At 39.4% G+C, this 26587-nt stretch overlaps 1 protein-coding gene across 1 annotated transcript in view; it reads right to left on the bottom strand.

Moving 5' to 3' along the window:
• LOC150088146 (tachykinin-like peptides receptor 86C) overlaps positions 1-26587 on the bottom strand; it is a 114927-nt gene that overhangs the window by 38406 nt on the left and 49934 nt on the right. The window lies entirely within an intron of this gene.

Genomic DNA, 26587 nt, shown 5'->3' on the forward strand with positions numbered 1-26587 from the left:
CATATTGTGGAGTTAAACTTCATAACTGGGTTGCCACTCATTCTATCACTGGGGTACCTACCCGCCCACCGATGAGAGGCCAACAAGCCTCGAAATGGTGCCGACTGGGTGGTGGTATCCTCAGACATTAGTCTTCTCTACTGGGGAAGCTTCGCTTATTCGAGTTAGTGCAATGACCGACTACTTGTTATGAAGGCATTCACATTATGAGATGTAACAAAAACGATGCCATTTCACTACTTCGGTGATTTAATACATACTAAAGTGATGCTTTGCGCTAACTTATTCGTCTAGTAAATTTCTCGTAGTCTGAGGCTTTCAGTCTTAAACCCTTTGTAGAAAATTATTAATCAACAATGCAATTAATCGCTCTCAAACCAAGTGAAATTAATGCTGAAATTACAGCCTATTACTTGTTTAGGCAATTAATACTCTTAATATACAAGAAAAAAATAACAAATAAACATACCAATAAAAAATAAATTAAACAACGAAACGTCCCTCAGCATACTACGAGTTTGGCGCGATTTTGTGGCAGGTTTAATGATGGATTAGGATGAGAACCAGCAATTTTATTCTATAGTATGCAGAGAGTTCAGCAGATTGAGAATTAGATGGTAACGTTCCACTAGATTTGTTGACAGATCCCTCAATAGTTCCATAAAATGCCATGAGGAGTAGACCATTTAGCCAGATATCAGTATTTCGATATTGTTGTAGGTCATAATTTTTCAGCTCAATTTTGAAGAATGTGTATGTGGGATGTTTGGTTTTATTTTGAAAGCTCTACCTGGAATTTCTAGCTCTAATAGTAGCTGAGCCGTCTGCTGGGAGGTAGTATTGGGGTCTAGTCTGCTAACAAAAATGTTACTACTTCTAAGAATCGAACTATTTCTGTTTATAATTTCAATACAAGACTGCATATTTCTTGTTCCTATTATGCTAGCATATCTGTAGTTTCTGCAAAGAAACTTAACTTGGGGAGTTTGTAGGAAAGCTATTATGGAAAGGTACTTCAGGATAAAGCTCAGAGGGATCATTTTGACAGTGCACAAACAAACTGCCCGGTTTCTGTTGTTTGCTAATCGTGGTGATTATCAGCTATCTGCCTATGGCAACAACACATTCCGAGGAAGCACGATTGTGTTTCTTGGAGAGAAAGAGAGATAGAGCTAGATTTTAGGGATCACGTTGGTGTTTTGCTGGAACAAATCCTTCAGAATCTGGACTGAGGGCTAGAACTGCAGCAGCCTGATGAACAGAAGGGCGAGGCATCGGCCATAGCATGTGATCAATAAGTGTTCGAGAAGCATGTGATAGAATTTACATTCTTTCCTCAACATTTGTTCCAGGAAGAAAATGAGCAATCATTGTTTGAGGACTTTAAAGGCAGGGGGGATGGATAGGAAGAGTCATCTTTTTGGGTGGAAGCATCTTCTGTTGACTTCCTTGTATAGTGTTGAGGGCTTAGGAGACTAGTAAATTGATAGAGGGAGATAGTAGTAGTAGTAGTAGTGGCACATGATGCAAGAAAGCAAGTGTAGGAGCTTATGCAGCATCAGCCAAAAAAAAAAAAATAAATAAATAAATAAAAAAATCAAAAAAAATCACACCATTCCCTCCAAATGCCTGTCCAGTTCCTCCTTAAATTTATTTAACCTATCAACTTCCACAACAACAGATGGAAGTTTGTTCCAGCAATTAACCACCCGCTGGCTAAAGGCAAATTTCCGCACATCTATTCCACATCTGTCCTTTCTTAATTTGAACTTATGTCCCCGTAGGTTGGTAATCTGAACAAGTGGAAGGATCCCATCAGAATTCAGCGTGCTCAACCCATTCAAGGCCTTATAGACCTCAATCAGATCACCGCGCAGGTGCCTAGTCTCCAGCCACTGCAATTTGCAGAACTTAAGCCTCTCTTGGTAAGAGAATCCCTTCATTCCCCTCACCAATCGTGTTGCTCTTCTCTGTACACGCTCAAGCAAATCTACATCCTTCCTAAAATGAGGCCTCCAGACCTGTACGCAGTACTCAAGGCGTAGCCTGACCATTGCCTTATACAGAGGGACAATCACCTCCTTTTCCCTGCTAGCAAAATTCCTATATATCAGGAATTTTGCTAGCAGGGAAAAGGAGGAGATGAAGGAGATCGGCATCTGTTGGGGCATCCTGACAATTCAGCTCATGCTGACTATAAGGAGAGTGTAAATTTGTACTTACCTTGTTAGCACTTTTACAGGAGAGGCATCGCTATTTATTTTTAAATCACCTGGTGACTTATAAAAGTTCCCTATAAGAGAACACACATCACGAAACGACATACTGCATATTCCATGCAGATAACCGAATTTCGTACTGTTTTTTGACATACATTGCACGAAACCGCTTCCTCAGGTGGCATGCTGAAGAGTTAAGAATGGCTTTGATTACCAGCAAACAATGTAACAAACAAGCAGGTGGGCCGTTATTGACACAGCAGAGAATAGAGGAGAAGAGTAAGTGTGGAAAAACAAGACGACAGTTCAGACGTGGGCGTGGCCAACTGCAAAATTGCTAGAGGGCTGCAGGACTTCACCAAAGCAGGAACGCTGCCAAAGTCATAAAGAGCTTTATGACAAGGAAAGCACTTCAGGTCAAAAGTCAATAGCATATCTGTTTGTAGCTATGCTAAACAAAGGCTCAGCGAGTAACGTTACACACTAAAAACTTATACTTAAATAAACAATACTTATCTTTAATGGAGACTTCATAAAAACCACCCAAGTTTCCTGATAATCATCTAAGGAACATGTCATACACATATTTTACATAAATACCATTTAGAAATTGTTAGAATCACTATAAAGCAGGAGCTAAATCATAGAATCACTATAAAGCAGGAGCTAAATCATAGAATCACTATAAAGCAAGAGCTAAATCATAGAATCACTATAAAGCAGGAGCTAAATCACAGCCGTCTAACACCTAGGCGAAAAACAACCACATAGCATCCTTCTGTAACTATAAAGGATCAAGCTGCACCCCTCTTCGTGTTCTTGATAGGGGTGCCATAACTGCAAAGAGATGCCGAGAACAGATCCTCGAACCCTATGTGCAACTTTTTATAGGTGCAGTTGACCTAGATTTTCCTTTCATGCACCACAACGCTACTGCACATAGAGTTCAAGTGGTGGAGCAATATCTTGAAATTTAAAATATCCAACGACTGCCGTGACCAGCAAGTCAGCAGACAAATGCAATCTAACATGTGATATGCCCTTGGGCATCGCATTGCACGCCAACAGCGAACTGTTCGGTCTTTGGTGAGCTAAGGTCTACACTAGTTGAAGAATGGGGTTTGTTACACAGAATCTTATAGACACCCTTATATTGAGGATGGTTCACCGCTGTGAAACCTGTTTAGCTGTTGGAGGGGAGCATTAGCCATACTGATGCCATGTGACCATATTTTCTAGCATCATATATCGACTTCTCTAATGTGACCTTTTTAGTAATAATTATACAACCAATATATTTTCTTGCTGTCCCTTATACCTGTTTCTACGAATTTTCTTGCTGTCTCCTCATTTCATCGTTATTTTATGGCACACCACTATATCAAATTTTGTCAACATCACATTGCAAGGTGCACGAGTTATGCCACATTTTCTGTGTGTTTTGTTAATTTTTTCAAGCAGAGTAGAAATTACTCATCTCAGCTGGATTTCTTTGTTTCCTGTATTGACACCTAGTAACTTGATCCTTCCGTAACTATAAAGGATCAAGCTACACCCCTCTTCGTGTTCTTGATAGGGGTGCCATAACTGCAAAGAGATGCCGAGAAAAGATCCTCGAACCCTATGTGCAACTTTTTATGGCTTAACGACTGTTAAGCCGAAATTAACAATAAATCTTAAAAAAAAAAAAAAAAATTAATCGAATCTATAGAAAATTAAGCTTTAGGCCTATAAGACAGGATGTGACAGTACTGTTTAATCTGGTATCAAATCTTCAGATGAAATGTGCACACATTCTACGAGATGATGCTGTTCTCGATGAGCTATTCTGACACTTCAAGTGCATCTACCTGTACAACCGAGTTTAACAAAATTTTGGACAAAATGGTTTAAATAAACCATGAATAGGCGATTTGGCCAAAGGGGCCCTTTTGCTACTAAATCCCTAAATTACGACGATAACATATCTAGGTGGACTGACATTTGCCAGCTGTTAGAAAAAAAGTCAAGTAAATTCGACTTGAGTTCGAGTCCTAACCACGACACTCAAAGTTTACTTGAAGATTTTCCAACCGAGATCTAGTTACAAGTTTTAAATTCTGTGTATTTGTCTCTCTTCTGAGATTTTGATTTCACACACAACTTGTATACCTGTGCACTGTTGCTTTGCATCTTGAATTGCCTACTAAACTAATTCAAAACATAAAACCAAACTTAGATGTGATCTAAAAATAAAACATATTCCTAGAGGTTGTTCAGTATGTCTGGTAGTTAAAACAAAGATCTACCAATGTTACAGCAAACAATGAAATCCTTATATCAATTATTTGGCATAAAATTCTTAAAATTGATTATAAAGTATTTTCTAAAATGTAACTTTTTTTTTTCTCCTGCAAAGAGTGATTGAAAAACAGAATTAAACATTGTTCTTCGTTCAAGTTTAGTCGGCACGATACTTTGCCATTCCTGTAGAGAATTACGCTATTACAAATGAATATCTGTGTCTGAATTGCATAGTTCACGTCAATAAGGAATGCGATAATATTTATTATTCATCTGAGTCGAACCTGAAATAGACAGATAAAACTACTCTTTCCTAAGGTAGCTTATGATGAATGCTTTAAAGCAGTGTGTAAAGTCGGCAATTTGTCTGAGAGAGTTGTGCTTCTCTAAGTTAATTTAATTTTACGAAATTCTATCTGATCTTAACTATCCTCAGACAAATGCTGGGAGTATGTCCTTAAGATCCAAGCGAGAAATTAATATGAACTAAAGCATCTCCTTGCAGTGCAGACTTCGAAAGCCATGGACTTATTTTTTCTTTTTCTTTACGTTGATGGTAATAATTTACAAGTTAAATAAAATAATCGGTGTTTTAGAACTTTATATTGATGTTGCATCTCTTTGTACCATCATCGTGTTATAATTATAACGGAGAAAACGCAGATTGTATACTGGAATGAATTTCTTGCTGAATTATGGCAGCAGAAGGAATATCATCAGTTGACTGTATGTCACGAGTTGGTGCAAAGAAACCCCTAGAGTCTATGGTAACGTGATAATCGAACTGGTCAAATGTTTCAACGGAATTATCTGTTGCTGGATATTTTTAAAATATCGACTGCTCTTCAGTTTGCGAGTTGGTTTTACGCTCCAGGTAACTCTCTAGACATTTTCTTTAGAATTATGTGTCAGGATATTTCTGAAATATCGATTGCTTTGAAGGACTATAAATTTGTTGAAAGTTCGGCCTGCTAAGGCTACACAAAAATATTCGACTATTTTCTTTAGGAGATCATTTCAAAGTCTACGTCTACATTGATGAATGGTTCGCCATTTCCGCTGACATTTCTTTATTTTTTAAATGGAATATATCATTCTTGTAAATCTATTAAACCTGATTTCCATAATGAACTCGAAATGTACAATCACCCGAAAAAGTTCGGTTTAAAAAAATAATAATGAATGTACATAAATCTTATTCGCTGTTGATTTGACTTAATTTGTTTATTATATACATGTTGACGAAAAGGTAAAACCCTATGGACCGTATCTTCCATTCCTAATTAGTTGTAGAAGGTATATTAAATATGTGTACAATAATATTAATAGTTTATACTGTAAACTGTAAACAGAAATTTCCCACCAAAAATAAAACTATCACTAAGCTTGCCAAAAACCTTGAACAGAACTATTCATATCTGATTAAACGACCATTAAAGCTCAAAATAGCTACGTTTATATTAGCTTATAATTTATCTTTATGCAAAATGTGGAATCTTTCTAGGATAAAATAACAGAGTATTTTCTCACTGCGTCTTTCAGTAATGATTTTGACCACTATTCATTGATTTTCATAATTACTGCTGACCTCGTGCCATTTCTCGGATGATGAAATCATTAAAATAAATGGACCTATTTAGGCATTGGCCCATTCACTTTATGACTAGGTAGATTTGTGGATTTATATTCACTTTCTAAACCGTATTTTATTACTGTACTTAGACTTAAGAAACCGAAGATGACATAGCAGTGTGATTGTTGATAGAATTTTAAATAACTTCACTGGTTCTGTAGAGACTTTGAGTTATTAAACACCGCATCTGAAATGAATCTTACTGGGATTAAAGGGAAGTAATTTATCAGAGTGCATTCATTTTAATTTTATTGAGAATTTTGTTGAGAGGGTGTTCGGTATAAGATCAGAAATTTAAATCAGAGAAAAGGATTATTTTTCTATGAAAATTTGCCAAATTAGTTACAAAAGCTGTCGGACTTTCCCCTAATATTATTCGTTTTAAATTAAGTTTTTCGAATTAATTTAACTTTCAGAACTTACTTGCTTAATCGGTAGCTTAAGTTTCCGGAGATTTAATTCTGTGGCTTGAATAATTACTATACAAAGTATAGGGCTAATTACTATTGTGCACCTACACACAAATTATAATTAGCAATTCTGATTATTGTAAGCCATGAGAAGCAGTTATCAGTTTTCAAAGTTCATGCTCTCTATTAGAGAGCGTTGCCGGTTTTTCTATTCATTAACTAGCATTACCACGAAAAGATATGAGAGAGAAAGAGGAGAATTCATCTGAAACCTCGACAAGAAAAGAGACCCCTTCACATGAAGCTTTTCTTTTACTTTGCTAGCCTATTTGGAGTTTTCATGACACCCACTCTGGCATTTGGCCAACGCGTGCGTCATTCAAAGGCCAGGTTTTACTTTAGTTGCTATGGAAATGTATTTTTTAAATTGTAGAATTTGCTCTCAGCGTTAAGAAATTTTCATGATTACTAAGTCGAGATAAAGTTAAACATTTCTAACGTAAATAACACACAGCTGTAGCTATTCATTCCTTTCGAGAATGACTGCTTCAAAGGATTGCCTTTGAACATTCTTCTAACCTTTGGAGGCATTCTATGGAAACTTTATACAGGCATATGCAGCACGCATAGTAATGCTCCTTTCATTACCGTGAAATGTTATTGAAAGAAGTGTTACCATCTTGGGCAGATATAAGATGCGTCGCTTCTGTAGCAAAAAGGTGTACTAACCGCCGTTGATACGACTGAGGAACATAATCTGCGCATAACGCATTTTGCAATCGAAACACAGAACAATTGACAAGTTTTCATAATCGACAAATTAACTCTAGCCAAATTAACTCGAAATATAAAGTAACCCCTGGAATGTAAACAAAAATATAATTGGGAAAGGACGCTACGTTTTTTTTTTTTTCTATCCATACGGTGAAATTTATATTTTATACACACAGACACACACACACAGAACTCTTGCCAAGCCCCATCATTCAGATCTTGGAAATTATTATGAAATTAATTCAGGAATTAAAAATAACGTTAAATTAAGGAACGTATACAATTTCATTAATATAATGTTGAAAATGCAAAAGATTCATAACTCTATAGTCAAGTTAAACTAAAAGTTAAATATTAAGACGGGCTTCCGAAAAGTAAGGTAACACATATTTTTTCTCTCTATGTTTAATAATACGAAGTTAAAATTACACACCAAGAAATAATAAATAAATAAATTTTCTGTTTATACTCCGGGACGACCAAAGACAAGAAACAGCATCGTATTCAGCAGTCAAGGCACGTGTACTTATGCACCCGCGCGCCTGACCACTAGGGTACTACTTCTCCACAAAGCCTCCAGTTTTATTGATGCACTTGTCCCAACGATGGATCAGTTTATCAATACCAATACTGAAGAAGTCCGTGCCCACACGCAGTAACGAACATCGCACAGCCTGATGAACTTCCTCATCCGTGGTGAAATGCTTCCCTGAAAGGTGTTTTTTCAGAGGGCTGAAGGCTCTAAATCGGGGCTGTGGGGGGGATGGACAGGGTTTCCCAACGATTACGGCGCAGCCACTGACTGAGTCTGTCAGCAGTGTGTGGAGTTGCGTTGTCGTGCAACAAAATCACGCCGCTTGTCAGGAGCCCTGGTCTTTTGCGTCGAATGTTGGTTGTCAGTTTTCTCAACGTTGCACATTAAAGCTGTGCATTGATTGTTCCTCCCTTAGGCAAGAAATCCTCCAACAGAACGCCTTGGCGATCCCGGAAAACTGTGGCCATCATGACGATCTTCAATGTCAACACGGCCCGCTTTAAATTCATTGCACCAAAAATACACCTGCTTCTTTGTCATCACCTTTTTGCCATACACAGCAACCAATTCACGGTGATTGTCACTTCGTGAAGACCCTTTTGCTTGCAAAAAGCGAACAACTTCACGAACACCTGTTTTGGACCACACTCGCACGGTAGCCGCTATTTTGCAACTGGAATCTGCTGTGAGGCGACAGTACTGCACTGGCGGTCTTTTTGACGTTATTAATGGGGTCTATCTGTCCACCGCGTTTCGTCTCATTCCCTTTCACCATTAAGGACCACTAATGGATAAGAACCTAACTTCTCAACAACAGCTCACCAGACCTGCCCCGGCAGCATCATTCTCAGCAGCCAGTAATAGCCAGAACTCCAGCCCAATTAAATTACGCATCATGCAGATAAACGCTCATCGTTCCCGCACAGTTGCGGATGAAATAAGACAGGCAGCCGAAGCTCACCAAATCGACATAATTGCAATACAGGAGCCATACACCATCAAAGTCCCAGCAAAAAACACACACAAGATAGTGGGCTATTCAATGCAGACAAGACTTATACAGCCAGCTAGCACTGACCCTAAGACCTACATAGTTGTACTCAACAAGCAAATTGATGTCCTTATAATTCACGATTCACGGGCTCTTACACAAAGTTTGATACTTGCATCCAGGTTAGGTTCTTTTCAATCACACTATATATCATCTCCCTCTACTGTCCGCCTTCCCAGGATATAGATGACTTCCTAAGATATACTGAGTTTGCCATTGACCTTCTTAATTCTAACAGTATACTAATAACAGCGGACGTTAATGCCAAATCCCCATTATGGTTCTCAACTGCCTTGGATGCGCGTGGGCGACTTCTAGAGGAATTAATTCTGAACAGAAATTTAATCATCCATAACCTACCCAACAACCTTCCGACATATTGAAGCACCACTGGACAATCTAATATTGATGTCGCACTAACCACCAATGATTCCCGGACATGCGTCTTGGATTGGGTCACAATATCGGACTGGACGATAAGTGACCATCGCGTAATCTATTTTCAGATTGGGACCATGCGCCTGCCGACAACTACTAAGGAAAGAGTGCCAGAATTAGTAAGGTTTTCCCTAAGAACAGTCGACTGGGATTCCTTCGACTACTCCAACAGACTTTCCAAAACACGACTCTCTCCAGTATGAAGAAGCAACACCAGAAGAATACAGTGAAGTAATAGAAACAGCAATTACCAGAGCCTCGTATAGAGCAACAAGGAAGAATGTCCCATGCAACAGACCTTGTGCATGGTGGAACACGGAACTCATGACACTGCAAGTTCATCGCGCACGAAAGCAGTATCAGAACCGACGAAACTAGCCAACAGCAGACTTCGAAATGCTACACAGGGAATACTTGAATAAAAAGAACACATACACCAAGGCAATAGCAACTAGAAAGCTGGAAACCTGGGTTACTTTCGTCCTAAACCTGGGGGTTACTGTATAAAATCGCACGGGGAAAAACCTTCACAATAGATATCTCTGGCACTGTCCTGACTGACCAAAATGAAACCACAAACTGGACTGACTCTGTCAGTGCTATCATAAATAAGCTCTTCCCGGACGACAACCCTCAGAATTACTTGCCGAAACACAAAAGTATCCGGAAGAAGAACGCCGAATATATAACACAGATCCAAGATGAACTCTTCACCAGTCTGGAATTGAATCAGATCCTCAAAAAATGCCCAGGACTGGATTTAATTGAATATGCCTTCATCATTAGATTTCACAAATTAAATCCAGAACATCTATTATTGTACAATAAATGCCTCCAAAAATCAAAGCCTAATACCAAAACCAAATAAACTAATAACGAACCCTCGTTCGTACAGACCAATTTCCCTACTGGCAAACCTGGGCAAGACCTTGGAAAGACTAAGGGCCATCCGAATCACGAATCTTTCTCTCCAAAGGTATGATTTCACTAACCCAATATAGATTTATCCAGGACAGATCATGTGAAGACGCCCTTTCTGATTTGATGCTGCATCTGGAAACTTTCCAATCCAAATATGAACTAGCTCTGTTTATTGACTTCGAGGGGGTCTTCGATAATGTATGGTGGGAAAGTGCACTGGAACGTCTTCGCATAGCAGAATGCCTAAACAATCTTGACTGGCTGTTCAGAAGCTACTTCTCAACGCAAAATAATAGTTAAGTCAAAATACTGCCAAGTCCTTAAACCCATCCACCGGGGTGTCCCCAGGGCTCTGTTCTGGGGCCATTAGTGTGGAATATGGTACTCCAGAGCTGGCGCAGTAACAGTTTGGAAAAAAACGAAAATCATAGCATTCGCCGATTACCTCACCATTGTGGTCACTGGTCATTCCAGAGCAGCCCTCAAATCCACAGCACAGCGAGTACTCAACCATCTCTCTACCTGGACAACAATCAACAAATTGCAAATTAACCCTGCCAAAATTAAGGTGATGGTGTTTAAAAACCAACTCGACTTACGAAGCCCCCCCCGCCCAAGTCAAAATCAACGGAACCCAGTTAACCTTCACAGAACAGACAAAAGTGCTGGGTTCATCTGAGTTCCAAGACCAAAACGTTCTCTTCCACAATTATACGGATCTCAAGAAGTGAGTGGGGAATCTCAAAACGAACCCTTCTTTATTATGAAGCTGTAATTCTCCCAAAAGTAACCTATGCTGCCGGGGCCTGGTTTCACAAAGTACCCATCATTAAAATGAAAGAAAAGCTAAACTATACAAAGAGTTATGTTACTGGCGAACCATCGAATGTGCCGTACAGTTTCTACAGCAGCTCTTCAAATTATAACAGGCACCCTTCTTCTTGACCTTTATACAATCTACAAGGCGCTCTGCTATCGAATTAAAAAAGATATTCGGGCAACGATCCTGGATATAGAACTCTCAATAACTACGGATATAAAGCAGGAGAAATCTCGCTGTCTCAAACTCTTCAATGTATGGCAGACCGGATGGGATTCTTCTACTGTAGGGATAACTCGGAGTTTTCTTCCGTTATATTTAGTGTGTGCATAGGTTCCGGAGGTAACCTATGCACACACTAAATATAACGCCCGGTGGTTCTCCCTCATCCTCGAATCTTCCTTTCTCATTACCGGACATGGTTCTCTGAATGACAAACTGCACACACTGGGACTCACTGACACTCCCTACTGCTTTTGCGAACAAAGTGAAGGATGGAAACATTTGCTTATGTAGTGTGTACATTACCACGGCATCAGAAACCGTCTCCAGAATAAGATCCACGACTTCCCCCAGCAGATCTGCATCAACTTATATGTACCCAGAATAACTTCAACGCCTTCCAGACCTTCGCAACTGAGGTATTTGTCTGGAGGCGGATACTGATCGCCAATCACCGACGTGGAAATCCCAATCATTAACAATGCCACTGCGAACTGAAAGTCACTTCTACTGACTGTTACTTCAGCGCAATTTTTTTCCTCTAACCTGTGTTCTGCACTGTTTCCGGGGCCTGCCCTGGAACTAGGAGCAGCCTTGGCTCACTTTTTCTGCTTTCTCACTCTGTCCTGTGCAGGATAGAAAACCACTCTTCCATTTTTTTTTTTTTTTTTTTTTTTTTTTACTCTCTTTCTCTGCTGGCACCCCGACTTACACCTTCCCCTTCACTGCAGCCAGGGTGTGGGATTAAAATTATTTATTTCTTTAATTATTATTTTTCATTTATTTAGTTTTTTTTTTTTTTACTCGCGCTGTTCTGACAGCTGGGACTTGGGCTGTCACTGGTGCCAGACAGTTCTTTTTTTTCTTCTTATCACAGGGAATTTATTTATTTATTATTTAATGTTATTTTTATTTATTTAATATATTTTCTTTTATATCACGGGGAATTATTATTATTATTATTTTTGTTTTATTTATAATTTTAATATTAATTAATATTTTATTTATTTTTTTTCACCACGGGGATTTTCATTTATTTTTTATTTTTTTTTTTTTTTGCACCACGGGAATTTTTTTCCCTCTTTGGAGTGGGCCCCCAGAGGAATCTGGCCCACCTTTTGGCAACACCAGGTGGTTCAAAGTCTCGTATCGAGACAGTACGTGCTCCATTGGCACTGGCCCACCTTCCCGTGGTGTGAACGAGTACCCAGAATCACCTGTCCAGGTGACTGATGCTTCTGGGTAGCCAAGAGGCCAGAACATAACAACAGAACACACACATAATACACACAAACGCACGTCACGCACATCTGGCTCATTTGTAGTGATACTATTCTTCACAGAGATACGAGGTGGAGATGAACTCGCGTTCTAGGGGCCGCCCCTTACAAAAACACATGTCCGCATGTTACCTTTCTCTTCGGCAACCCCTCGTAAATAGAAACATTAAAGTGTATGTACAACTACATACACTTTTGAGGAATCGGACTTCTTACTTCCTGCACTGTACTACAAACAACGAATCTTGCCTCATGCAGGCCTGTACAGGGTGTTTCAAAAATGGTCAATAATTTAAAGGTGAAAAGTACAAACTAAAATAAGCAAAAAAAGTCTCAATGAACATTGGGCCGCAAATGAACCGTTTTCGAGATAATGCACATGTTCTGTTAAGATCCACCACTGACTATGAGAGCACTAGTTTAGCAAAAAGCTGTGAATCCTTTGCTAAGGGTGGTTTTATTAAACATAAGATAATACATTTGTAATTTTTGGTTTCAACACCGCAGGATTTTACAGATGTTACAGGATGTTCTTTCTAACACTCTTTCCTCATCAGGTGTTATGCTTCTGGGCCTACCTGCTCGTATTCCATACAAAGCGCCCATGTTCCCTGAAGTGCTGATATACCCTGATGAATGTGTGCCTGTTGGGCTGCATTCGGCGAAGAAATGCTTCCTGGTACAAACGTGCAGTCTCGAGTCCACTGCCGTTGGCTTTACCATACATTAAGTACATGTCCGCATTCTCTTCGTTGCTGTAAGCTCTTTCCATGTTGAATATCCTTTGACAAGAACTAGTTTGCCTGCTACTCAATGCTCCGGATCAGAGCATTGAGAGAGGGGAAATGGAGAGAATGAGCATAACCTAAACAAACAAGCATGTAGTGGATCCCAACTAGGAATGTGCAATATCTCGAAAACGATTCGCTCAAGGACCCATGTTTACTAGGCTTTTTTTGCACATTGTAGTCTGTACAGTTCACCTTTAAATTATTGACCATCACCTTTGAAACACCCTGTATAAAGAGAACCAGGTAAGAAACTTATTATTACAAAGTTTATTTTAATTTCAAGCTTATGTAAGTTGAATTCTGTATGTATCTCAGATCGAGCACTCATGTACTCTTATACATTGCACATGTAGTTCCTCGCACCTCAGTATGTAAATTCCACACATTGCCGTCCGGGGTGACCGACGGTTTCTTGTGGCTAATAAACTGATGATAATAATAACAATGACTCAGAAGCTTGCTTAAAGCAAAGCTGAATGGAGAGGAAACACAGTTAAAACCAGCCATAAACACATATGCAGTCCCAGTGCTAACATACTCCTCCCGGATCATAGATTGGACTAATATCGAGCTGGAGGATATTATGAGAAAGACAAGGACAATGATGACCAAAAGCCGCCAACACCACCCGAAGTCAGCCGTGGAGAGACTGACAATTGCTCGGAAAGGAGGAGGAATGGGCCTGATAGACCTCATCGAGCAACAGAAAACAGCGATTACTAAACTGAAGGATTACTTCCAAAAACACACAGCAGCACTCCACCAGTCCATAAGGAAGATAGACAGACAAGCGGTATACCCCACTCAACATAAGCGAGGAGTCCCCTTCCAACCAGGAGGCACAAACGAAGCTAGAAAGATCTCCATCAAGATTACATAGATAAAATTGCTTCCAATGCATGGCTCACGAGCGGGACGCTCTTCCCCGAGACTGAAAGATTCCTATGATCGCCATCCAATACCAGGTAATCAACACCAGAAATTATAGAAATACATCACCAAGGAGCCTGGAATGTGTCAGATGACACATGCCGACAATGCCATCTGGCCTCGGAAACGATCCAACACATCACCGAGGGATGCAAGATGATCACCCAGACTGAGTTCCCTCGTAGACACGACCAGGTAGCCAGGATAAAACATCAGAAGCAAGCAAGGAAATGCTAGCTGATCAAAGAAAGTGTACCGTATTACAAGTACGAACCCCAGCTGTACTTAAGACCCAAACTCATAAGCTGTGCTGGATAACGGACAAGACAATCCTGCACAACAGACCCTTGTCTACAAGAAGAAAAAAGGCTATCTATTTGATTGGCATAGCAGCGCCTATCACTTGAAACCTCGCGAAAACGCATGAGGAAAAAAATCGGAGTACACGAACCTGAGATAAGGGATCAAAGAGATGTGGCAAAAGCAACAAGTAACGACCATCGCGATCATTGTGTCAACAACCGGTATGGTGCCAAAACTTTCCATAACAGCCCAGCAGCAAAAGTTCTCCTAGCGAACACCAAAAGGAACTCCAGAAGGTCGCAATCCTGAAAACATATAGGATAGTCAGCGAGTTCCTTGACTAACAGTAACACCAGACATAAACACCCTGTGTAATTGGTAGCAATATACATCATGGAGTGGAATCCACCAGTCAGGGAGAAAATAATATAACAGCAATAATAATAAGTGCATGGAGTGATTGTTTTTGTCAGGTTGTACCGTATATTGTTCTCCACCGGAGGACGGGAATAGTTAAGAATAATAAGGAACTGCAGGTACAAACATGGTAATAACCTTTAATAAACTAAACGAATAGAATAAATTAAATTAAGTAAAATAAAGCAAAAGTAGTTCGAGTTTTAGGGACTCTTCATCAGCTTGAACATAAACATTAGTATGAAATAAAGAAGACCCAGGCGTGGTCATGTAAGGCAAACAAAGCCTAGTGCAAGTAACAGGAGTAGGGACAATCACTGGTTAGAACTAGATGTTTGTAGCTGCGAATGCAGGGCGTGCACATGGAGAGCATGCCAACGTTTATCACATTGCAGGATAGCCGTCTCCATAATTGGATGTATGCGCATACCTTTGTTGCGGATAAAAGTACTATGACAACCGGATATATGGAGTGATTCGAGTCATGCTTTGCTTGCCTTGCACGCCCGGGCATTCTGTTTCGTGCTAACGTGTATATTCAAGCTGATGAAGAGTTCCTCACGCTCGAAAGCTACTTTTGCTTTATTTGACTTAATTTAATTTATTCTATTCATTTAGTTTAATAGAGGTTATACTACCTTGTTTGTACCTGCAGTTCCTTATTATTGTTAACAATTTCCGTTCCTCCGGTGGAGAACAATGTATATGACTCCTGTGACACCTTGTATACCATGAATCCCGGAGTAAGAGGCCTATTTATTATTATTACTATTATTATTATTACACCTAACGCTCAGTTAAGGTACGTGCAGTAAACGTATATCCAATGATTATTACGTGTACATTCCATATTGATACCCTTTATCCGATATACTATTATCTGCAATTACGTACAGTTTCATCTTTTGTGCACCGTGTCCGAGTGGCCAGGCGAGGGTGCATAAGTACACGTGCCTTGGGTGACCAGGGTTCAAGTCTGTAACTGCTGAATACGGTGCTGTTTGTTGTTTTAATTTGTCTGTCTTATTATGATCTCCTCTGACCGTGTGGTTGTCCCGGAGTACAAGCAGAATATTTATTTATTTTATTTACAACGTTATCCTTGAAGCAATTACTGTAATCGGACACTCCACTGATCTCTGTAATGGCCCCGGATTATAAAAAAAAAAGTATTTATTTATTTTGAGAGATTATAAAATTATTTTCTTCAATTTGAAAAAGAAAAAGAAATTTGGTTTCGCTTTCTGTGTCGTTTCGGCAGCCTCAGGCATTTCTGGTGGTTTACGCGTTCTCACTTTTTATAGTTTTGGTTTAACAGTAACTTGCAGAAGTGTTCTTCCGTGTGGTTCAGGGAATGAACTGAGAAAACAAAGTGAGGGTGCTCCTGGAACTGGTAGGGTGAAACAGAAAAGACACAGAATTAGAAGAGAAAACGATAATAATAAGAGCTGAAAGTGATGAAAGCATGGCGTCTGTCATCGGTGGTGAGTTATGGTTAGTCCTCTCAACAGTAAGTACTATAGTGAAGGACAAAGAACGCATTGCACAACATGTAAAAATGGGTTCGAGAATTCAGCAAATGTCTTCCGATCGTGTGCGTAGTAGCCTAATGGAAAGGCTTTTAAAATGCCGAATGATGAAAAATGTGAGCGTTAAAATCAAATTATTAGCAAATTTTTGAAACGTATCTCGGAAAATGTAATGAATTTTTATAGAAAATTAATATTTGTGTAGAGTACATTTGGTTAATTCACGCTTTACTAAGAACGCATTGCATACGTTAACCAAGTGTCAGGTGTATTATTATTCAGTACCGTTGCAGCCATGAGTATCTTTCAGTTTTTTGTGCACGTGGTGTGTCTGGTCAAAATGCGTGATGATTACACATTTGCAGAGACAGCGAATGTGCATTTGTGTTATGGATGGGCACATAGTTCACAAGAGGCATGTTGCTATTACCAAATTCAAAGTATTATTTTAACGGTATCGGAGCCTTTCGTTCATATGTGTGTGTGCTCTCTCACGCGTTTTAAGATAGTGAATAATATGGCGAAGCAGTTACAATAGTGACAATATAATAGGATTGTAGTATAGTCCCAGATTTCCTTCCGCAGGCCGGGCACCAGTTTTCATGGCCCATAGGTATGCTGACTCTATGAAATGGCGTGAGATCTCACTTCCGACACTTGCACAGTAAGGGTGGGATAAATTGCTAACACCAGGCTTGCTTGGTATCGGATTCATTGACGGCCAAACACCGAGTTCCCTAGGGGATCCTGTGACTTTTACTTTACCCCCCTTTATACTTTACTCATCCCTTTCCCCCTCTGATAGATGCCTCTTTTTTTCTTCGTCGGTCTCCTTCCACCACTATTAATATCTATCGTGAGCTATAGTTTGTATGTAGATAAGGGGTCGGTGGTATCCCACAGGCTCTTTGGCTAAGTGGCCAGATGCCGATTTATTTTATTTCGTTAATTTTTTTTTTCTGTTTCCGCGATCTCATATACCGTCCTAAGAATATACAATTTACTAACGCCCCTTTGGTTGGATTAGCGCTGACTGAACAGCTCAATACCACGTTTGCAATATACCACCTTTTTAGTTTTCCCTTTTCTAATTATTACACCCTTAGTCTTTCGATAATTCCCATATGTTGCCACCAGCTGTTTAAACACGTATTTACAGTACTAATAAAAATGCAAATGATGCGTAAAAAATAATCGTGCATAATTTCCGGGAAATGCAGCTGACAAGTTTGTTCTGGTAATGAGAATGAATCCCAGAGATTTAGTAGATCTCACTGGAAATGTCAGCATGCCGGTCTCATGGCGAACTTTCTAAATTAAATTAATCGCAGATGCTAATAACATCTCCTTTTTATCTGGACAGCATATTTTATTGACTACTTGGATGTAATTCAATTTTAAGTCCTCTTGATTTCAACAACTTCGTAACTTTTTAACGTTTTTTTATGTTTATGACGCCTTTCGCGAAATGAGTCATGATAAAGAACATGCTGTTTATCTAGTAGTTTACTTAATATCGGATTGATAATGATTTCTTGATTCAATTATTAGTTTGAAAAGAAAAAGAAAAGCAATTAATGCTTGTATTATTACTAACCGCATTGGAATAAGAACGTTATAATTTGCATCTCTTTGATGCTGAACAAATTTAATCACGATTTTAATAATTAAAATTTAATTTTGCTTCATCGTCATGGAAAAGCAGATTAAATCCTTTACTGCAGATGAAGCCATATTTTCTTTGTTTAAATTATAGTTCCTTCGATCTATCCATTAAATAAAATTACGTAGCAAAATACTAACATAACCGAAAAAAAAATTAACAGCATTTTTACCTTTAAGAAAAAGTTGTTAAAATTTATAATTCAGTACAATTACATCATTGTTTGAAAGTGTTTTATTTTTATATGAATTTATTATGCCATAATTCTCTGAGAAATTAAAAATCGTTTCTTTTGCTTACAATTTTTATACTTTTATATAATCCAAAGTTAATCCAAGAAGATGCAGCCCATTTGAAATTTTTAAATTTCGAGGAAAACTGAGATTTTAGTAAATCAATATTTCATCAAAGGAGATGCCGATTTCCAGAGTTGCCGGAGTTACTTTTACCGCTGGATGTGGGTTTGATTAACATGTCACGAATATATTAAACAAAGCTAAAAAAAAAAAACAAATTGGCTTCATTAAACGGCAGACATGCAGATTTCAAGATCTTCAGTTCTGTGTGCTCTTATTCAATGTAACTGGAGTTCGCTGCCCCTATATGGAACCCTCACTATACATACTTGATACAGCAAATATAATCGCTGCAAATGAAATTCATCCTCTATTTTTCCATACGTAATCCCATGTTTACCATCGAATTTTCTACCCGAATCTCCGTTCTTACTTCAAGCATCCTCGGAAACTCGGTGAACTGTTTTCGATCTAAAACTGCTGTACCATATCTTCACTGGTTCAAGCTACCTGCTGGATCTTCTATGTCATATTGATCTTCAAGCTCCAGCGGTGGCTACTAGACAGAAGACTACATTCCACATCAGTAACTCTAGATTAGAGATATCCAGGAACACTTTAAAAGAAGGCTGGCACTCATGAACAAGTTTGATCTGGATATGGCTTAGCCAGGAAAGAGTTTCACAGAACTATTTGGAACAGGTCAACTGGTTGATGGATGAATTCAAGGTTTCATTTGTCCTCATCAATTCGTGTGTGTGTGTGTGACGTCTACTGAAGCTACCTGCTCTCTGCGAGTTTCCTCATGTCACTGGACTTATGTCATGTTAAAACAAATCAGAAATCTAAGCAAAAGAAATTTCATATTATTCTGAATATATTCTGAACTTATTCTGAATATTTTGAAGTCTTGATAAGTGTCTTTTTAATTATTGTTTTTTTTTTTTATTTAATGAAAGCGAGAGGACCTGTATCTGAAGTGAAACCTTATTACCATCGACGTGAACACCTATACAAGGTGAGAGGACCTCTCAGTGAGCCTTCTGATCCTGCAATTACCATCATTCTGATCAAACGCCGACAATTTCCGTTTCAGACTAATACCATAGGAATCCGGCGTGTTTTTCGTACTGCAACCGTGAAATTTCGGAAGGGGGAGCTGGTGTTTGAGGGGAGCCAGGCTTCAACACACCATTCTGGCCTCTGCTTCTAAAAGACAGATGTTTCTGGAGGGCTCAGCAGGATTAATCGATAATGGGTTCGCCTGCAGGGGTCAACCGTGTCACTGTGATGTTCTTAACCACATGCGTGATTAGGAGCATGTTCATCATAAGGCTATCCTTCTCATACTGAAGCATTTAAAACATATTTTGCTCAGGAGCCTTTTCGTTGAAGAAAATGAACCACTGTTATCGCTTCTATGTAAACAGTTGTTTCTAAAGTATGCATTAAAACTGAAATCCCTGCGAGACCATCCTACATGGACATTCGTTTTTGTGTCCCGATGGGAAATCTTGTACAATGCATCCTAGACTACAATTGTTCTTTCGGTTTTCTTGTCCAGGCGCCACCAAGACTTTCATACAATGGTAGGCATTGTTTTCCAAACATCAAAGCAAACCTTGGCATACTCACGTTGCCACATGCGACTTTTCCCTAAGTACTTGTTAAGTCAGATACTTTATTATCTGTCAACCGAACTGTATTCAGCACACCGAGCCGATCATTCTGACTTCTTGCTTTTGCTGGAAATCTGAATCACATGTTGGATCCCCTGCTATCTTTCCAGACACTACTATACCCCAGCAGATTCTCCCTAAATGCAGAATAGACAATGCAGAGCGTTGCGCTATAGGATCACATCGGTACTTTCCAGTACCAATGGTTTTTATATATTCTGATTCTTTCAGTGTAATACAGGCTTTACTATCCTGAGATTATAACCCTGAAGCAGTCTGTAGCAGGTTCAGCAGATGATATATTCTCTTTTTGAACGTGAATTTGACGACCCATTCTGCTAGATCCCTAGTCGCATTGGAATGGGGGGGGAGTGATTTGGCTGATACCGCTGCTAAATCAGCAATTCCCACTAAAAATCAATACACGTCATCTTCTCCACCCACCGGCAGACAACATGGTAGTCAAGTCTGCGCACGAATCGTAAACAGGAAATTGTTCTTGCTCGACTCCGCATATGACACAGTCATCTGACACATTCCTTTTTATCTGAGGGCTGATGACTCTTATGTGTGAGTCCTGTGACACCGTTTTGTCTCTCAGACATATTTTAATGGCTTATCGGTTTTACCCAACTGATAGTCTTATACACCCGGTGGAATTTCATCGGACAATGACACCGTGTAAGCTGTTTTTAAATCGTTCAATTTATTAATTTATATGCATATATACAAAATACTGAATATATCTTTTAATCTATATTCCGGTTTTTTACCCTTAGAATTATAAATCGTGTGACGAAGTAACACGATTATAAGGGTAAAACCTTTTTTTCACATCTTTCAAAGGTTCTCAGAAAGGTTGGCAATAAATCCATAAGCCCAACGATATATTATCCTTTGTTCAAAAGAAACGCCATCACTTTAAAGTTTTTTTTTTTCTTTTATATCTTTGAATGAGAAACTACATAATTTTAAGTTAAACGAATGAAATTCATCCACATTTTCGAGATTGGATACTTGTTTACTTTCAGCAGAACTAGTGTAATTGAAACGAAATCAATTAAAGTAATGATATTAAATAATGTTTTAAAATTAAAATGTAGTGTAGCTGAAACGACCGTTGTTTCTGTAGACATCTGATCTTTACAATCCTACGTACTTCTAAACCTTCAGCGTTATTTGGTTTATTTCATTTTACTGCTTCACCAAAATTGAATTTCTAAGTACTTCAGAGAAATTATAAATTTTTCATTTCACTTGATTAATTTTCCGTTGAAATTGCTAGGAAAATAACCATCAAAATGGCTAAGGATACATATCATTAATTTGAATAATAATGATGCTGTAGGATTATAAATTGTTTCTTTTGATTAAATGTTAAAAACAACTGCTGAAAGTGGCATAACTACACCGCCGCAGAAGAATGAAATTAAAATTCCAGGGGCACCTGATACTGCGTTAATACAATCACGATTCAAAATGAAAGAGAGATTCATTTATAGTTAAAATTTACGCCAAGTAAAAAAAAAATCCCTTATTTTATTTTATTTCATTTCAATAAATGAGCATCTGGTAATAATTGCTGGTAGCCTTTTTTTCACATTTTCCACGTTCGTAGCAATCTAAAATATATCTCTTACAAGACTGCATCAAGAAATTCTTAGTAGTTTGTTTATGCATGATGATGATAACCTTTCTTAAACCTATAAAAGAACGAAGTAACAATATGGTGAAGCATGTATTGCTGAAAGAAAGATGTAAAAATGATAACAAATAATTAGAAGCGGAAGGATAAGTGCACACGATTTGCAACTGATTGCTAGCACTTATATTATGCACGATAACATGGCCAGCATAAAAAAAGAAACCTTTTGGAAAATCACAAAATAGCTGTTGCATGATAAAGGCTGTTTCGTGAACAGAGCTTTTCTTTGCTTTGAATATCAATGGATAAACTTCATTCGAGCTCATAGATGTATTGTAGCCCATGCCCAAAAATTTACTCTCAATGGTTTTCGATTAAGGAACATAGATAAACATTTTTTTTTCTCGTGTCATAGTGTTACTGGTGATAAAAGTGGGATATATCTTTATGCCCCCGAAACTGACTGGCAGAATAACTGAAATGGTGGTGTGTGCGCGCACCACACACACACGACATCAGAAATAAACCCATACTAAGGCAAGCTCTTGAGCTGAACAAAAAAAAAAAAAAAAAAAAAAAAAAAAAGCCATTATCAATCCACTGCAAGATGGAAGCCTCCTCAACGATTCATGTTGATGGAAATGGACTATAATACATATTACTCGCATATTTTTAAGATTATGCTCGTGTAGTTATTGTTTTTTTTTAAAGTGAGATGAAAGGAATTCTTCTTAACAATAAAATATAAATTAATTTAAATCAGTGGAAATCATCTGATTTGCTTTCCTTTTTAATCCTGTAAAAGTAGCCTTCTCCTTGCACAATTCCCCTGTACTTGAAGGGACCTCCCTATGACGCTGTTGGTTATCCAGATTAACGTATCTGGGATTCAGAGCCCACAGCCGACATTCCGGGCTAACATTGTAGGAATCCGGCCTGTTGGCCGCGCACTGAGACCCATGACAACTCGGAAAGGGAGATTCTGATGGCTGAAGGGACCGACTCTAATACACCGCTTTCACCTCTGCTTCAAAAAGACAGGTAGTCCTAGATGGCTCTACCAGAATCACCCCTCTAGTCTACTTATGGTCAGAATTCTGCAGGGAAGCAATCTGTTGGAACATTAGATGACAATTCTACCGAAAGAATCTTTTGGTCTCGTTGCACTCAGTGGCACTTATTGAACACTCAAATGCCATACAAAACACTCAATCAGCTTCTACTTCCATATCGATACCTCTCACTGATCGACCTTTAACTAAATAAAATAACACGGATAAAACTAAACATTCTGACTCGCTGCCCACAACAAATGAAAACATGGAGATAGAGGTGAAGGAAACAAACGATCACGCGTTCTGTGAACTCTTTGCAGAGTAAAATATGGACACTTGACAACGTCCATACTTACCAAAAGAGGATAAATCCAAGACTGAGAAAGGAAAGCCCTCAGCCATTCGATAGCCCACAGACGGACCCATAAATCTATGGAATGTCCAAATTCAAATTTCTACAATGGAACTGCTGTGGTTTTCCGTCAAAATAGTGAAGATATCAAGGCTCTCCTGCGGAAGTACGAAACGTGCTTCTACTTACAGGAGACATTTAAAGGCAAGTGAGAACACTCATACGCATAGCTGTTCTATCGTTCAGAAATAGCTGGAGATTAATCTGACCACAGCGGGGTCGCAATCGTTCTGTGTAACCATATCCCTTTTCAAGCTATGCTACTGACCACCAATATAGAGGCCACAGCTATTCGTCTTTCAGTATAGTTCCTTCTAACTATATAATATATTTTCCACCTCTAAACGACATCTCCAGGCACACCTTAATGACAGTGTCATACAATTACTTTCCCCTTTCCTATTACTAGGGAATTTGTGGACATAATACTCTGTCGAGTAGTGCTGACATCAATGGAAGGAGTTGGACTACCTAGCGTATGCTCAAAAAACAATGAACCTGGCCCTTCTCCATATGGGTTCGAACACATTTTTTTTTTCACATTCCTACCAGTAGTTTTACTGCAATGATCTCTCTATATGCTCCCCTTCACTCCTCCTTGTTTGTAGGCCGCAGCTTGAAGAAAACCTTTACGGTGGTGATTACTTCCCCGCAATAACCACCTTTCCATTGGGAGACCATGCCAACCGGCTAGGATATGACGGTGGAATGGATCAAACTAATTGGAATGATTTTAAACATCTGGCAACGTTTAATACCACCACAGTCGATCATGAGCCAATTAATTGCGCTGATAAGTACATCTCAGGAAGTATTGCTCAAGCAGCGGAACTGCAATTCCGAAGTCGACTCGGTTTCCACCATTTCCGAAACCATGGTGGTATGCACAGCAACAATAAGGCACAAAACAAAGGATATTTCGTAGATACCAAAGAAAATCTAATATCGTTCAAACAAACGTACAAAAGTAAGTTGCATCAGGAGTCAGTCCAAGCGGAAATACCGAAAGTCTTCTGGGACAAATTCGAAAAAATAAAGGGCAAATATACATTACACACACTTGAACAGTCTTAGAGCATAATGAATGCGCAATTGAAGATCCAGTTGCAATTTCCAACACCATTGGGGTTATATTTGCTAAAGTGTGCCAAAACGTCTTTTACTCCAGAGTTTTCTGCCCTCTAGCAGAAATAGAAAACAGCAATTGAAGCTGTCCTCAAATAGCTCTGAAGGCCATAAACAGCCTTTTACACAATGAGAACTGAAAGCAGAACTCGCTTTATCCCAGGTGAGTGCCGTCGCACCAGACGATATCAATTATGAGATGATTGAACATCTTTCTTCAGAATCTTTGGATTGTCTGTTCTGTCTATACAATAGAATCTATCATGAAGAGTTGTTTCCGGACTCCTAGAATAAGGCAATCGTTCTTGCCGTTCCCAAGCCAGGAACGGATCCAAAAGTACCAAATAATTACCGTCCAGCAGCTCTCACCAGCTGCTTGTGCAAGATCCTGGAAAGAATGATCAACGCTTGACTCATATGGTATATAGAAATAATAGAATAGAATCTTTAATTGCAGCAATGATAGACATACAATTAGTCCCGTCACGGCATGGTGGTGCCAGGGGTTTACAAAACATATTTACAAAAGATACATGAGAAAAACATAAGTTACAACAGATTATTAACAAAGCACAGTTTTACATTTTCAGTTCGACGAGGATACCCTTCCTGTATTTTTTATTGTTGACCACTTCTTGGAGGTCCCCGTCGATGGCTTGCAGTGAGGGCAGCATTTGCTTTGGCAGGAATCTGTCGGTTAGTACTAGCCGGTTGCGGTTTGCTAGCAGCTGTGCTGAAGACCGGAGATAAGGGGGAGGAATGCGCCAAGAGCAGTGATCCCAGAAGTTCGGCTCTGTAATTTTACCGGTGGCCATCTTGATGGTGAACAGCAGCCTTCTTTCTCCGATGTAGGACCGGAGCCTGCGTAGTTGAAGAGCTTCTGCTAACTGCGTTGATCTGAGAGCTGGAGGAAGGTGAAGTTTGCTGTTGGCCCATTTTAGAAGCCAGAATTCCGCAGAGAATATTCTTTTAATGTTGGATTCGGCGGCCGAGGCCCATATCTCTGAAGCATACAGTATTGTCGGGTAAAGGATTGATACGATGTATCTTTTTACCAGTTGTGGGTCGGTGGTGTGGAGCAGCTGTTGTTTGGCGACCCAGCGTAGTGAATTCAGCTTCGACTGTGTGAGGTTTATGTGATCGTTGAAAGATAGTTTGGAGTCGAAAACGACCCCCAGGTCTTTGTGTGTTTGAACACTTGGAACTGGGGAGCCGTTAAGCACAGGCTCCAACGTTGTTGGGCTGCCCTTTAGAGAATAAGTTATTTGTGCCGATTTTAGGGGGTTGATTTGGAGGTTGAAGGTATTGAGGTAGTCAGCCATGTCCTGCAGCTTGCTAGTGATTCGCTGAGTGATTTCGGCTGCGGAGTTGGATGGCGATATTCTAGTAAAGAGCTTGACATCGTCAGCATATGTGATCCAATTGCACTTATTGGTCACAAATGGCACCATGATTGCTGAGAAGAGAATGCCAGACAGGACCCCCCCCCTTGAGGTACGCCGGCAGTTATGTGACGCGTGAAGGTCTTTGTTCCGATCTTTAGAACAAGGCTCCTCTTCGGTAGGAGAGATTCTAGGAACCAGAGAACATCGCCGCGAAAATTGAAGTAGTTTTCTAAGAGACGTAGGAGATTAGGTATATAGATGGCATCAAATGCGGAATGGATGTCAAGATATATAACTAATAATTCCTGTCTTTGTTCAAAGGCATCTAAGATGTGCAGAGTGGTTGTTGCAAGGTTATTTATAGTTGACCTTCCTGATATCCCATAGTGTATTTGCTGAGGACTGTCACGGAGAATTTGATGGGTGACAGACGGTAGCAATGCTTTCTCCAGAATTTTTAGCAATACAGAGGCGCAAGCGATGGGCCTATGTTGGCTTGGGAGCGTCGATTGTTGGTGCTTAGGAAGAGGCCAGACAGAGTACCTGTTCCACTGGGGTGGAAAGAAATGAACTTCGAGGCATCTGTTGTATAGGTTGAGGAGTGAGTCGATGATGAAGACACTTAAACATTTGATTATGAACTGGGGGATGCCATCGTCACCGGTGGTTGTTGTGAGAGGGAGAGTATTAATGGCCTGCATCAGTTGTTGCTTGGAAATTCGGATCGTAGCGAGACAATCAGTGAGATGAGAGCAGTTGAGGAGTGGCCGA

Source organism: Mastigoproctus giganteus, chromosome 3 (assembly GCF_048544385.1).
Source record: "Mastigoproctus giganteus isolate SK-2022 chromosome 3, ASM4854438v1, whole genome shotgun sequence".
NCBI lineage: Eukaryota > Metazoa > Arthropoda > Arachnida > Uropygi > Thelyphonidae > Mastigoproctus > Mastigoproctus giganteus.